General features: G+C 45.9%; 1 protein-coding gene across 2 annotated transcripts in view; it reads right to left on the minus strand.

Moving 5' to 3' along the window:
- Positions 1-12,056, minus strand: part of LOC148525581 (dual specificity protein phosphatase 26-like) — a 40,504-nt gene extending 28,448 nt beyond the window's left edge. Inside the window, exon 1 of one of the 2 annotated variants that reach the window (XM_088470893.1) lies at positions 11,985-12,056. The gene's annotated coding sequence lies outside the window, so the exon portion shown is untranslated. Of the gene's footprint in view, positions 1-251; positions 327-11,984 lie in introns of those variants that run through there. The other variant, XM_088470894.1, reaches the window with a different exon arrangement.
- Positions 12,057-12,486: the final 430 nt, after the last annotated feature.

Consider the following 12,486-nt stretch of genomic DNA (forward strand, 5'->3'; position numbering starts at 1 on the left):
GTCCTAGAGACCTCCGGCTCAGTTACCTGTTTGGCTTGGAATCGGTTTGTAATGCCGGCAGTCGGGATGCCTCCTGTCACAATACTGACAGCGGCATCCCGATGGTTGGTATCCCGACAGGGGTTTAATAAGACTGTGTATCCTTACCCTCCCTTACCCCCTCCTTACCTAGCATTCCCACATGTACACCCAATATTAACCTTGTAGAACAATGAATGTCAGGATGTGGCCTGGGATCGGTCGCTACTCACCTCTGCGCTGGTTCCTTGGGCTTAGGTGTCCAGATGCTGGGAGTGGAGGTGAGTGGTGACTGAGTATTCTCCCTGGGGTCCACTAGGGCTTCCGTGCGTGCGTCCTGGTTTCCGGGGTGCCAGGCATGGGCGCAGCCATGTTGGCTCATATCACCTGACTAGTCTCTCCCAATGATAGTCCTGTGGTCACTCAGCTGATCCTCTGATCCAATGATCAGCCACCCAGGGGTATATTAGTCTGACTCCAGGAACAAGTAACTGCTGTTCAACTTCATTGTTCCAGTGTCTGTGATACTATGTTGCTCTGTGCTATTCCTGCAGAGAGTTGCATTAGCCTGCTCACAGTTCTCTAAAGTCTCCAGCTTTAGCTTCCTTGCTATTCTCAGTCTGAAGGTGCATACACACACAACGATTTTTTTAACGACTATCGTTTAACGATAATCGTTTGTAAAAATCGTTCACTTTCTGAGTCAAACGATGAACGATTTTCGTTCATGCGCGTTCACGTTTGTAGTTTGTAGTTCAGTCAGACTTGTCAACTCAACGATTTTCAGTAAGGGAATATGCAAAAATCGTTTGTAGTTCTAAAAAATCATTCATTACATTTAAATGAACATAGTAAATGAACAACTTTAGTAAACGATTTTAGTTAATTTTTTCAAGGGAGAAAAGCATTTACTAAAATCGTTCATTAACTAAATCGTTGTGTGTGTATGCAGCTTGAGAGTTAGTTCTCCCCTATTACCATGTTTTTCTATGTCTGTGTGTCTTTGTATATGTGCTACTGAGGTGTCAGATTACCTGCTAGTACTAATTAGCTCCCAGCTGCCTCTTTAAGCATTCCCAGCCAGTCTACAGCCCTGTGTTTGTCTGTGTAAATCTGCACCAGCATTCCTCGCTTTCCCAGTATATGCCTGTCTTCTCTCTGTGTCTCACTGTGCTAATCAGCTCCAGAATCTGTTACTCTCCCAGTATTTGCCTTTGTCCACTCTGCTCTGTGTCTTGCCTGTGCAAAGCAGTACCAGCATTTCCAGCACTCCCAGTATTTGTCTTTGTCCACTCTGCTCTGTAGCTTGTCTGTGCAAATCGGCACCTATATATTTAACTATTTCCAATCCATGCCTGTGTTCTAGCATCCAGATTCTTTCCCAGTTTTCTAAGTATTCAGATCCAGCTCCAGAGTTCAAGCATGTGGTTCACCACCAGTATTATAGCATTCATTATAGTTTCCGGTTTTCTGCCATTCCCAGGTACCTGTCCAGAGGGCCGCGACCTGCTCACTTGGTGCAGCGGAAAACCAAATCCCAATTGGAGGGGTCACTGGAGAAAACCACCAAGTGAGTTAGACTCCGCGCCTCTGGGCAGGTCTAGCCAAATCTGGGTTTGGCCACAACAAGGAGACCTAGTCCAGTCACTCCCATAGTCACCCGAACCCCCTGGCTCACCGTCCTCCACAGAGGAACATTTGCACCGGATCATGACAGAATGTCTGTATTTGCTGTAATTATGCATGTCACAGTTTGAGATCAACCTCTTTGTAGATACGCCTATAAAGTATATGCCTTTCTGTTATACAGTTAGATGAATCATGAACACAAAACTGGTAGTGTGTTGATTCAATCTCCGGAATATACTCTGTAATGCAAGGGTCTGACATACACTAATGAACTTGGGCTGGTTATTAATTACAATAGATTGGTTCCGATCTATCACTGGATTAAGATAGGTGGCAGTATTTCGACGCCCATCTTAAGTCGCTTGTCAGGATTCAGCCGTTGGCATTTAGACCGGTGGCCGCCAGCCTGCTGACTACATCCCGTTTGGCACTATGGATGGAGACAGTGCAGGAGATCTCCTCATCCAACAAACATGCTTAAGGTACATGGTTCTCCTCAGCCTTCTGCATGTAGTAGAAGAATCGTATTCTGGTATAGATACTTAAAACACAAATAAACAAATATCGGAACTGAATAATAAGACAATGCAGGTCGGAGAAGATGGAATAAGGTCCTATATCTGAGCAAAGTCAGGGCATGCAGCTTCCCGAGAATAGTTAAGATCAAGGCAAAAGTCAGAGCTGGTGATGATCCAGAGCTAGGGCACTAAGAAATGGGGGACAGGTACACATTACCCTGTCCTGGGTCTGTCTGGGAGCTCCATTCTGCCCAAGAAGTGCAGCCACACCCTAAGTATTCAGACCTGAAATTTGTTATACCATAGGTAATACTGCAGAATGTGTTTGCCTACACTATAATGCACAGGAAGCCAATCGGATTCTTCTGATTGGAGCCAAGGCCCCGTAACCCAGTGTGATCACATGATTGCTCTGCATTATGTTTATCACTCTTCAGAGGCGGGACTAGCAGCATGGGAGGATTCAGGCAGAGACAGAAGTTTGTCATATTACAGAACGATCAGGCAAATCACAGACACTCAGCTTTCCCGGCGATACTGGACCAAGCCAAGCCAGTCTAATGTAGATATGAGCATATATGGGCTGCTACCAGCAATGAAGCTAAAAGCCAATAATTGTACTTTTAGTTCCACTAATTAAAAAACAAACGGTTAAAAATAATTAAAATAAAAAAAATGAAAATCAAACTTTTAAACATCAAAAAAAGGCCTTATTCAGAGAATAAATATTTTTTGTTCAACTATTTTCATCTGCAGAACCAGTATTGCGGCAATACAATCAAAATCGTAAAAAAAAGACAAATATTTACTAGTGTGGCTTTTTAAAAGTGGAGATGTTGCCCATAGCAACCAATTAGATTCTATTTAACATTTATCTATTACATTCAAGAAGATAATAGCTAGAATCTGATTGGTTGTTATGGGCAACATCTCCACTTCTAAAAACCTGCACTTTAGTAAATATACCCCCAGCAGACTAAATTAGTGTGATGGGAATGGATATACAAACAAATGGCCATAATTGGTTTTCATTAAAAATATGTCTAGTTGTTCACCTCTGTAGTGGTATATTAGCAATAGCATAGTAATTTCTATAAAACAATATTTGACAGTGCAATCTAGCTGCCACAATAGTGAACAGCATGACATATTGGGCCTGACTCAGAGCCGCTCGCGAGTGCACAGCGATTGCAAACGGCTCGATGTTTGGCCACTGCGCATGCGCCGCGGCCAGCGTGCGCATGCGCGAGCCCCACCGAGCGACTGAACTTCAGTCCCTGATGGGCTCTCTACAAGACGGGGTGGCTGTCGATGGTGAGTAACAGCTCGCCCTGTTTTGAAGGCGGGTAGGGGGGGGTGGCTGCACAAACGCAGGCGTTCCCTTAGGAACGCCTGGCGTTTGTGGGAGGACCTATTAGAGCAGGGAGTCCACTCGGGCTTGCGGCAGCCGAGACCCTACCCCAGGGTCTTGTCGCGACGGGCTCCAGCCCGCTCGCACAAGCTGTGGGTGGACACCCACAGCTTTGCGAGCAGCCTGGAGACAAATAAAAAACGCCCAGAGACCCTGTGAGCTGCCTGCGGCAGCGAGCGGGTCTGAATCAGGGCCATTGTACATTGCCAATAGTAAGAAGTGAAGAAGTAATGAATGAGCTATCACATCCTCAGACGCCCTGATCAGCCTACGTCACCAGACTTTGCATATGGCTATTCATGGACAATATAATATACATAAACAAGTACAATAAGGGGACAAGCGTATAACGGTAACATGCATCCTACTGTATATTTTAGTGGCACAACTGCTGTCTACTTGTCCTGTCCTGTCTTACTGATACAACCTGCAATTATCACATCATACTCACAGAAGAAAAACATTCTCAGCTCTACAGATGGCTGCAGCACAATTGTGGCCTCTGACAATTTCAAAGATATTCCAAAAATAAAAATACTTTATACACAACCTCAAATACAGCCCATGAGCAATACCTTTCACTTTAATTGTTCCCACAATTTACATCATACTTAGGACTCTATTCATTATTAATTTTAAATAATACTTAGGACTCTATTCATTTCAACTTGACGCGAGCGCTGAAGCAGTTCATCGATGCTCCGCCGCGGAGACAGCTGATCCGAAAATCGTCTGTCTCCCCGAGTCTTTTCAGTGCTTCTTTTGGAGCAGTGAAACTAGTGCGTATGGGTGACCTAAAGGTCACAGTGGCACACAAAAGCCCAAGCGCCAGGAATCGGACAGGGGCAGAGATATTAAGAATTAAATTTACAGCATTAAGCTCATAAATATTTAAGTACTACTAGTGTTGATTTTGTTGGATGAGCAGTGCTCCTGTGCTACCATCATCCTCAGTACAAACAGGCTAACTGAGTCAGCGGTGTCTAGGACCTGCCAGAGCTCTTCCCTGGTGAATGGACGCACCTATGAGTCTACCGCAGACATACCAGCCCTGCAGGGCCCACACAGTACTGTAAGTACACTATATCACTACCACTACATTAGAGGGGCATAGGGTCAGTCTGCTGCACATGCTACTCTGATAATAGTTTATGAGACCAGCAGCCTCAAGTTAATAGGTTCTGATTCCCGTACACTGATACTACCAACAGATTTATATGCTACTCGCTGGGATACCTGGGGTTGCCCGGGTTGAGTATACGTGCAGCCTTCATTTTTGTTTTACATTTTCCTCACCTATAACCTGGATAACTATGTAAATTAGGAGTTAATGACAGTACAAGCAGGGGTATTCTCATACCGTTTGGAATGAGGTATATCGGGGGCAGACTGAAATACCGAACAGAAATTGATAAATATACTAACTGCAATCCCTTTGACTGGCTGAGTGACCATAGGGTCATGCAATCCACCCGCCGCAGATGAGTAAAAGACACCGGGAAATCTCCGTCAGCCGACAGGGAACCTGGTCTCTCCCCCAATGGTGGTGACACTCCTCTGTTTTGGGAAACAGAGGGCCTGATTCAGAGCCGCTCGCAAAAAGCGAGCGCTCGCTCTGAAACAGGGCGGACGCTTGTTTTTTAAGTTGCGGCCTCCTGGCCGCTCGCATAGCTGTGGGTGACCACCCACAGCTTATGCGAGCGGCCAGGTGATGGTCGCATCGAGCTTGCGACGAGACCCTTAGGGTAGGGTCTCGTGGCCGTAAGCCCCAGTGGATTTCATGCTCTAATAGAGCAGGAAGTCCACCTACTGACATCATGGTGATGTCAGTAGGACCGCCCACAAACGGCAGGCGGCACAGCCACCCCCCCCCCTACAAAACGGGGCGAGCTGTCGATCAACATTGACAGCCGCCCCGTTTTTTTGCGAGCACCAGAGCGAGTGCTTTTTGCGCTCGCTCCGGGGTTCGCACACGTGCGCGGCTTGCGCACTGGCCCACCATCGACCCGCTTGCGAGCACAATGCGCTTGCGAGCGGGTCTTAATCAGGCCCAGAGTCCTTTGCCGCCCGCTCCCCAGCCACAAACGGCAGCAGACTGTCTATCACTGACATTCTGCTGCCGGACTATGTGCAAGATCGCAGCCCCGTACTGCACATGTGCAGTATAGGTCAGGTGCATGCACAGATTCCTGATAATCACAAATCTGCACAGGGGGGGAATGCCGGGACCGGAGTCCCATTCCCAGACAGAAGGGGATCCACCCGCAGTTGCACTGTGTGTCTGCGATCAATCTCCCCTGCTGTTTGTAATCTTCATATGCTATGTTTTGCCAGGATCAAATATTGTGGATTGATTATGTTGTCTGCCACAGTCTGAATGTATCGAGTGCTGAACTGCTCATGAGCCCAGCAGAGTGTGACAGTGTTTATGAAGCCAGCCCCTCAGCCCCAGAACCTGTGTAATTTAAGAGAGTCTCAGTTTTTTGGGATTGTATGACAGTGTGTGGCCCTGACGAAGTTCAAACCTAGGCAAAAACCTAATCTTGGTCAAACTACACCACCATTCTGAAATTGGTGGGGCTAGGTACAAAACTCTGGCCGTGCATAAAGGACAAACAGACAGACATACTGTACTTTCTTGCTTACTATATAGATTATAGTATAAGTTAGATTTATGAAAATGTATACCTTTCCTAGTATATTACAATTTAAAGGTAAAAAAATATTGTATACACATAACTTTAACATCACATATTTTGTTATATCTCTCACTGGGTGGGATGCGCTATACTGAAAATGCGGTTAAACCTCCAAAAATGCCATTTCGCAGGTTTGACCGCAATCACCTTATGCACTAAGATGGTGTTGCCTAATAGAAGCCTATGAGCATGTGCTGGCCAGTGTCCACTCTTCGGAAGAGCTGTCCTTTGTTTAAATCATCGTGCATACGGCATTACTTGATGCATCCCACCTTTTGGGAGAACAAGTGTCAGTTACTATCTTTCTCCATATATTCATTATCAGCAAGTGTGCCCAGTAATGTGTTTGAACACCAGAATAAGAGACAGTCATAATAGAATATGGGCTTCATTCAGAGGTGTACACGCTGCCGATGTCGGACGTAGTGGAGCAATTTTTTTTCTACTGCACATGCGTCTAAGTTGCAGCGAACACACATACCGATTATGTCCGTACAGAGTTGCAGCTGCGATTTCAGACGTGCATACATTGCAAATGTAGTGGGCGTTCCTGGGTGGGGACATTGATGTGCCTGTTTTGGGAGGAAATGTCTGTTTTCGGAGGATTATACAGATGTGTCCACATGCATCTAACCTACAAGTCGCGTTAAACATAACGCCTTAACACCTGGCGACTTGGTAGCGCTGAGCTTCTTTCTGTGTGACTTTTTACCTTCAAATGCGTCTGATTCGCAAAAGCGGGTGTATCTGCATGCGAATGCTACGTTACAGTGTCCGCGGCTGTGACACTGTAACGTAGCATTTTGCATGCAGATACACCCGCAGTTGCACACAGAGAATATAGGAATGCTGCATAGTATTTTAATCAGCAGAAGCTGCTTGTGTTTCAATTTCACTTCGGTGTGCAAATAAAACACATTTGAAGGTAAAAAAAAAATCGCACGAAAATAAGCTCAGTGCTATCGAGTGACACCACGACATGGCGCAACTAGAAGCGCTGTTTAACACGCAAGGAAGTAAGATGTATGTGGACACATCTTTAGAGGCTGTTTAAAAAAATGCAGCAGATCGGAGATATCTGCAAAAGCAACCGGAAGTGATCATGTCATACCTGCCTACTCTCTCAAAACAGCCGGGAGCCTCCTGAAAATCGGTTGGCTGGAAGAGTGGGCATATTCCGCATATTTTAGTACCAGGCCATTCATCAACAGGGGTCCGAAAAGGACCCCTGATATTCAGCAAATCTGAGAACAAGCGCCATCTTCAGACGGCGCTTGCTCTTAGATCCCAGGTACGGGGATGCGAAAAGGGATCTGAGCAGATCCCTCCGCCGCCTCCTCACTACCTCCCCGGCGGCTGTGCGCATGCGTGACCTCGGGTGCATAGCAGAGCAGCGGGTAAGCAGAGAGAGAATAGATGCTGTGCGCATGGCATCTACTCACAGTGTGGGGGTAAGCCTCAAGGCAGCCCAGCATCTTGAAGATGCTGTGCACGCACTTTAGTGGTGTAAATGGGGGCGTGTCATCGGGCCACGCCCCTTTACAAACAGGCCACACACCCTTTTGGAGGCGCGGAAGTCCCAAGTCAGCAGGGACAAATGTTGGTATGGCTATGGGCAACATTTCCACTTCTAAAAACCTGCAATATACCCCAAGAAGTTGCCATCGAGACAAATTCACGACTCACCAGTTTTGTGACCATTTCAGCCTGTCCTCAGTTTTATACATGTATTGTCATCAGAACTGTCCAAGCTTACCTGACCTATCCTAGCTTCCTGTCATCCCCGACAGCTCATAGACAGTGTATTGGCATCATTTACAGGATTGGCTATAGTCGTCATATATTATGATGTTGTAATTAATTCAGTAAGCTAAACTCTTATACACCCAAGTCATAAAGGACCTGATTGTCAGTCAGACATAACAGCGATGTTGGACGCAGTGGGGCGAGGTTTTTCATCTGTGAATGTGTTTGAGCCGCACCCGCATGTGTCTTGATGGTATTCGTATAGAGACGCACTATGGGGCATTCCTGGGCGGTGACTAAACAGATGCACGCAGAGGTAGTGTCCTATGGGAGTGTTGTAGGCGTTAAGCAGTTGCCTACAGAGATGGTCAACTACTTACCATACCCAGTGGTACTTTCGATGGTGTGACCGATGGTGGCGAGTAAAGACACACCAAGCGGTATATCAGCGTCTATGGATGCTGACAGTGGGCAGCTCAGTCCTTGCACATTCGGACGCACAGATCTACACCAGGGAAGGGCTATGTTGCATCATTAGCATAAAGTTACAGGTGCAACTGCGGCAAAAGTCACACAGATGTGCTCCAGGCAATGGCTTTGTAGCGTAATTAGCATAAAGTCATAGGGGCAACTGCGGCAAAAGGCGCAATAAGGGCCGCGGCTGTGCACAACTCATAATCAGGCCCAAAGTCATTTCTGATATTCTAAAAATGTAGATGCCGTCATCATGGGCCAAAGCATGGGAAAGCCTACTTAGCGAGGATCACGGTGGTGCATATCCTGCCGCAATTCTCTCGCCACTATCACAACTCAGGACGATACAGGAAAAATTGCTTTATTATATTAAAAAAAGCTTTATATCCATTTATCCATTTTTTTTGTCCTGTTGTTTCTTAACTGTATATAATATTTTTAATTTCTATTTTACTTTTCTAGAATCTGCACTGGAGGCCTGAGACTGGGCTTCTAGTGCAATGCGTATGTGTGGCCCCAGTGACCCACGTGCAGGAGGAGCCTGACTGGCTGGTAAATAGGTAAGTCTGTGCTTACCATTGCCGGGCCAGTGCCGCTGGGGAGCTCAGCAATAATAACCCGCCCCAGAGGCATTTTAATAATTAACACTGGTGATAGATTTTCTATTGCTGCTATATACAGATAGCCTGATTCAGAGATGTACGCTATTCCGATATTTACGCAGTTGAGCGATTATCGGTTGACTGCAAATGCATCACGGTCTCCCTGAGCACGCGCCAAGGTACCTTTGCAATGCCACTTGCAGTGAGGATTACTTAGCAAAGTGACTAACAGCCAGGGACCGTTTTAGCGAGGTAACGGGGAGTGGTGACAAAAAACATAGGCGTGTTTTTTGGGGCAATTTGTAGCCTGCGTCTACGATCCCCAGATAAAGTGGTTCCGATGTCCCAGTTCAGACGGCCATTCTGTGTGACCATAGGATCACTCAGATGGCCGATTATTGAAGGATCTGCGATGGCGGCTGCATATTTGTACGCAATTGCTTGGATCTGTGAAGCCGCCGGTGGGCGTTTCAATACATTTCCAGCTGGCTACAGAATTAGCATATTTGCTAATGCGTGGTGCGAATACATCAGCGTCCATCTCTGAATGCGGGCCTAAGACCTCTTCTATGGCCACTTTTTGCTAACAAACAGCACAAATGATCCATTTTATTTTATTTTCGACTAAATATTTAAATAAGCTTCAAAGGGTGCAGTATGCACATGATAAAGGGTGCAATGTGCACATGATAAATGGTGCAATGTGCACATGATAAAGGGTGCAGTGTGCACATGATAAAGGGTGCAGTGTGCACATGATAAAGGGTGCAGTGTGCACATGATAAAGGGTGCAGTGTGCACATGATAAAGGGTGTAGTGTGCACATGATAAAGGGATGTAGTGTGCACATGATAAAGGGATGTAGTGTGCACAAGTTAAAGGGTGCAGTGTGCACATGATAAAGGGTGCAGTGTGCACAAGATAAAGGGTGCAGTGTGCACAAGATAAAGGGTGCAGTGTGCACAAGATAAAGGGTGCAGTGTGCACATGATAAAGGGTGCAGTGTGCACATGATAAAGGGTGCAGTGTGCACATGATAAAGGGTGTAGTGTGCACACGATAAAGGGTGCAATGTGCACAAGATAAAGGGTGCAGTGTGCACATGATAAAGGGTGCAGTGTGCACATGATAAAGGGTGCAGTGTGCACATGATAAAGGGATGGAGTGTGCACATGATAAAGGGTGCAGTGTGCACATGATAAAGGGTGCAGTGTGCACATGATAAAGGGTGCAGTGTGCACATGATAAAGGAATGTAGTGTGCACATGATAAAGGGTGCAGTGTGCACATGATAAAGGAATGTAGTGTGCACATGATAAAGGGTGCAATGTGCACATGATAAAGGGATGTAGTGTGCACATGATAAACAGATGTAGTGTGCACATGATAAAGGGTGCAATGTGCACATGATAAAGGGATGTAGTGTGTACATGATAAAGGGTGCAGTGTGCACATGATAAAGGGTGCAGTGTGCACATGATAAAGGGATGCAGCGTGCACATGATAAAGGGATGCAGCGTGCACATGATAAAGAGTGCAAAGTGCACAAGATAAAGGGTGCAGTGTGCACATGATAAAGGGTGCAGTGTGCACATGATAAAGGGTGCAGTGTGCACAAGATAAAGGGTGCAGTGTGCACATGATAAAGGGTGCAGTGTGCACATGATAAAGGGTGCAGTGTGCACATGATAAAGGGTGCAGTGTGCACATGATAAAGGGTGCAGTGTGCACATGATAAAGGGTGCAGTCTGCACATGATAAAGGGTGCAGTGTGCACAAGATAAAGGGTGCAGTGTGCACATGATAAAGGGTGCAGTGTGCACAAGATAAAGGGTGCAGTGTGCACAAGATAAAGGGATGTAGTGTGCACAAGATAAAGGGTGCAGTGTGTACATGATAAAGGGTGCAGTGTGCACAAGATAAAGGGTGCAGTGTGCACATGATAAAGGGTGCAGTGTGCACATGATAAAGGGTGCAGTGTGCACAAGATAAAGGGATGTAGTGTGCACAAGATAAAGGGTGCAGTGTGCACAAGATAAAGGGTGCAGTGTGCACAAGATAAAGGGTGCAATGTGCACAAGATAAAGGGTGCAGTGTGCACATGATAAAGGGATGTAGTGTGCACATGATAAAGGGTGCAGTGTGCACATGATAAAGGGTGCAGTGTGCACATGATAAAGGGTGCAGTGTGCACATGATAAAGGGATGCAGTGTGCACATGATAAAGGGTGCAGTGTGCACATGATAAAGGGATGTAGTGTGCACATGATAAAGGGTGCAGTGTGCACATGATAAAGGGTGCAGTGTGCACATGATAAAGGGTGCAGTGTGCACATGATAAAGGGATGTAGTGTGCACATGATAAAGGGTGCAGTGTGCACATGATAAAGGGTGCAGTGTGCACATGATAAAGGGTGCAGTGTGCACATGATAAAGGGATGTAGTGTGCACATGATAAAGGGTGCAGTGTGCACACGATAAAGGGTGCAGTGTGCACACGATAAAGGGTGCAGTGTGCACATGATAAAGGGATGTAGTGTGCACATGATAAAGGGATGTAGTGTTCCTTCCTGTTTCTTCAATAATAATATCACTAAAAATAACAGTTGCCACTGTGGAAGTAAAGACAAGGCCAATCCCAATTCATCATCACTTTACAGAGATTGTTTGTTCTGATATACGGTACTGCATGCTAGCTAAATCAGGTTACCGGGTTTCCCTTTGTTATGCTCTGTAATGCTCTGCTATAGCTATAGAAACCATATGTATCCATAACAAAACCCAGCGTGCATGCTCTCTCCCCCTTTACTTTAATCTACTAACTTGTTGGGAATCGCAGAGCAAATAATGAATGATTTAGCAGGATAACGAGGCATTGATCACTTACCTTTGTGTAACGTACGTTAGGATTGTGAATGAGAGTGTGGGGTTAACATGTATGCCTGTGTTTGTTTGGTTTAATTATAATCCCTCTCCTGCCACCCTGCTCGGCTGCTCTTAGAAACTGCTCAGTAAACATCTATTTTAAGCCATGACAAGTACAGAGCTGGTTAGGGAGAGAGAAAGACGGGCTAGTCATGATAAAATTATATTAAATCTCTTTCTATTATTCCTATAATACGTTCTACTAAATCTGGGCCTGATTCAGTTTAGGACAGTATTGCATGCAAGAAGCTTTGCAATTCCATCCTTGCAGTTATGGTAATGCAGCAGAAGGCTCCTCCATGCATTACTTATCCGAGTTGTGTTGTACAACGCAGCATCGGATATTCTGCGGGAGCATCGGATAATCTGCTGGAACATAGGCTAGCTAAAGGTGCGTACACACTTGGCGATGTGCTCACGATGTACGATTTCCCTTGAACTCTCCCCCGGCAGTTCCCCGGCAG

This window comes from Taudactylus pleione, unplaced genomic scaffold, assembly GCF_031769625.1.
Source record: "Taudactylus pleione unplaced genomic scaffold, aTauple2 ptg000105l, whole genome shotgun sequence".
Taxonomy (NCBI): Eukaryota; Metazoa; Chordata; class Amphibia; order Anura; family Myobatrachidae; genus Taudactylus; species Taudactylus pleione.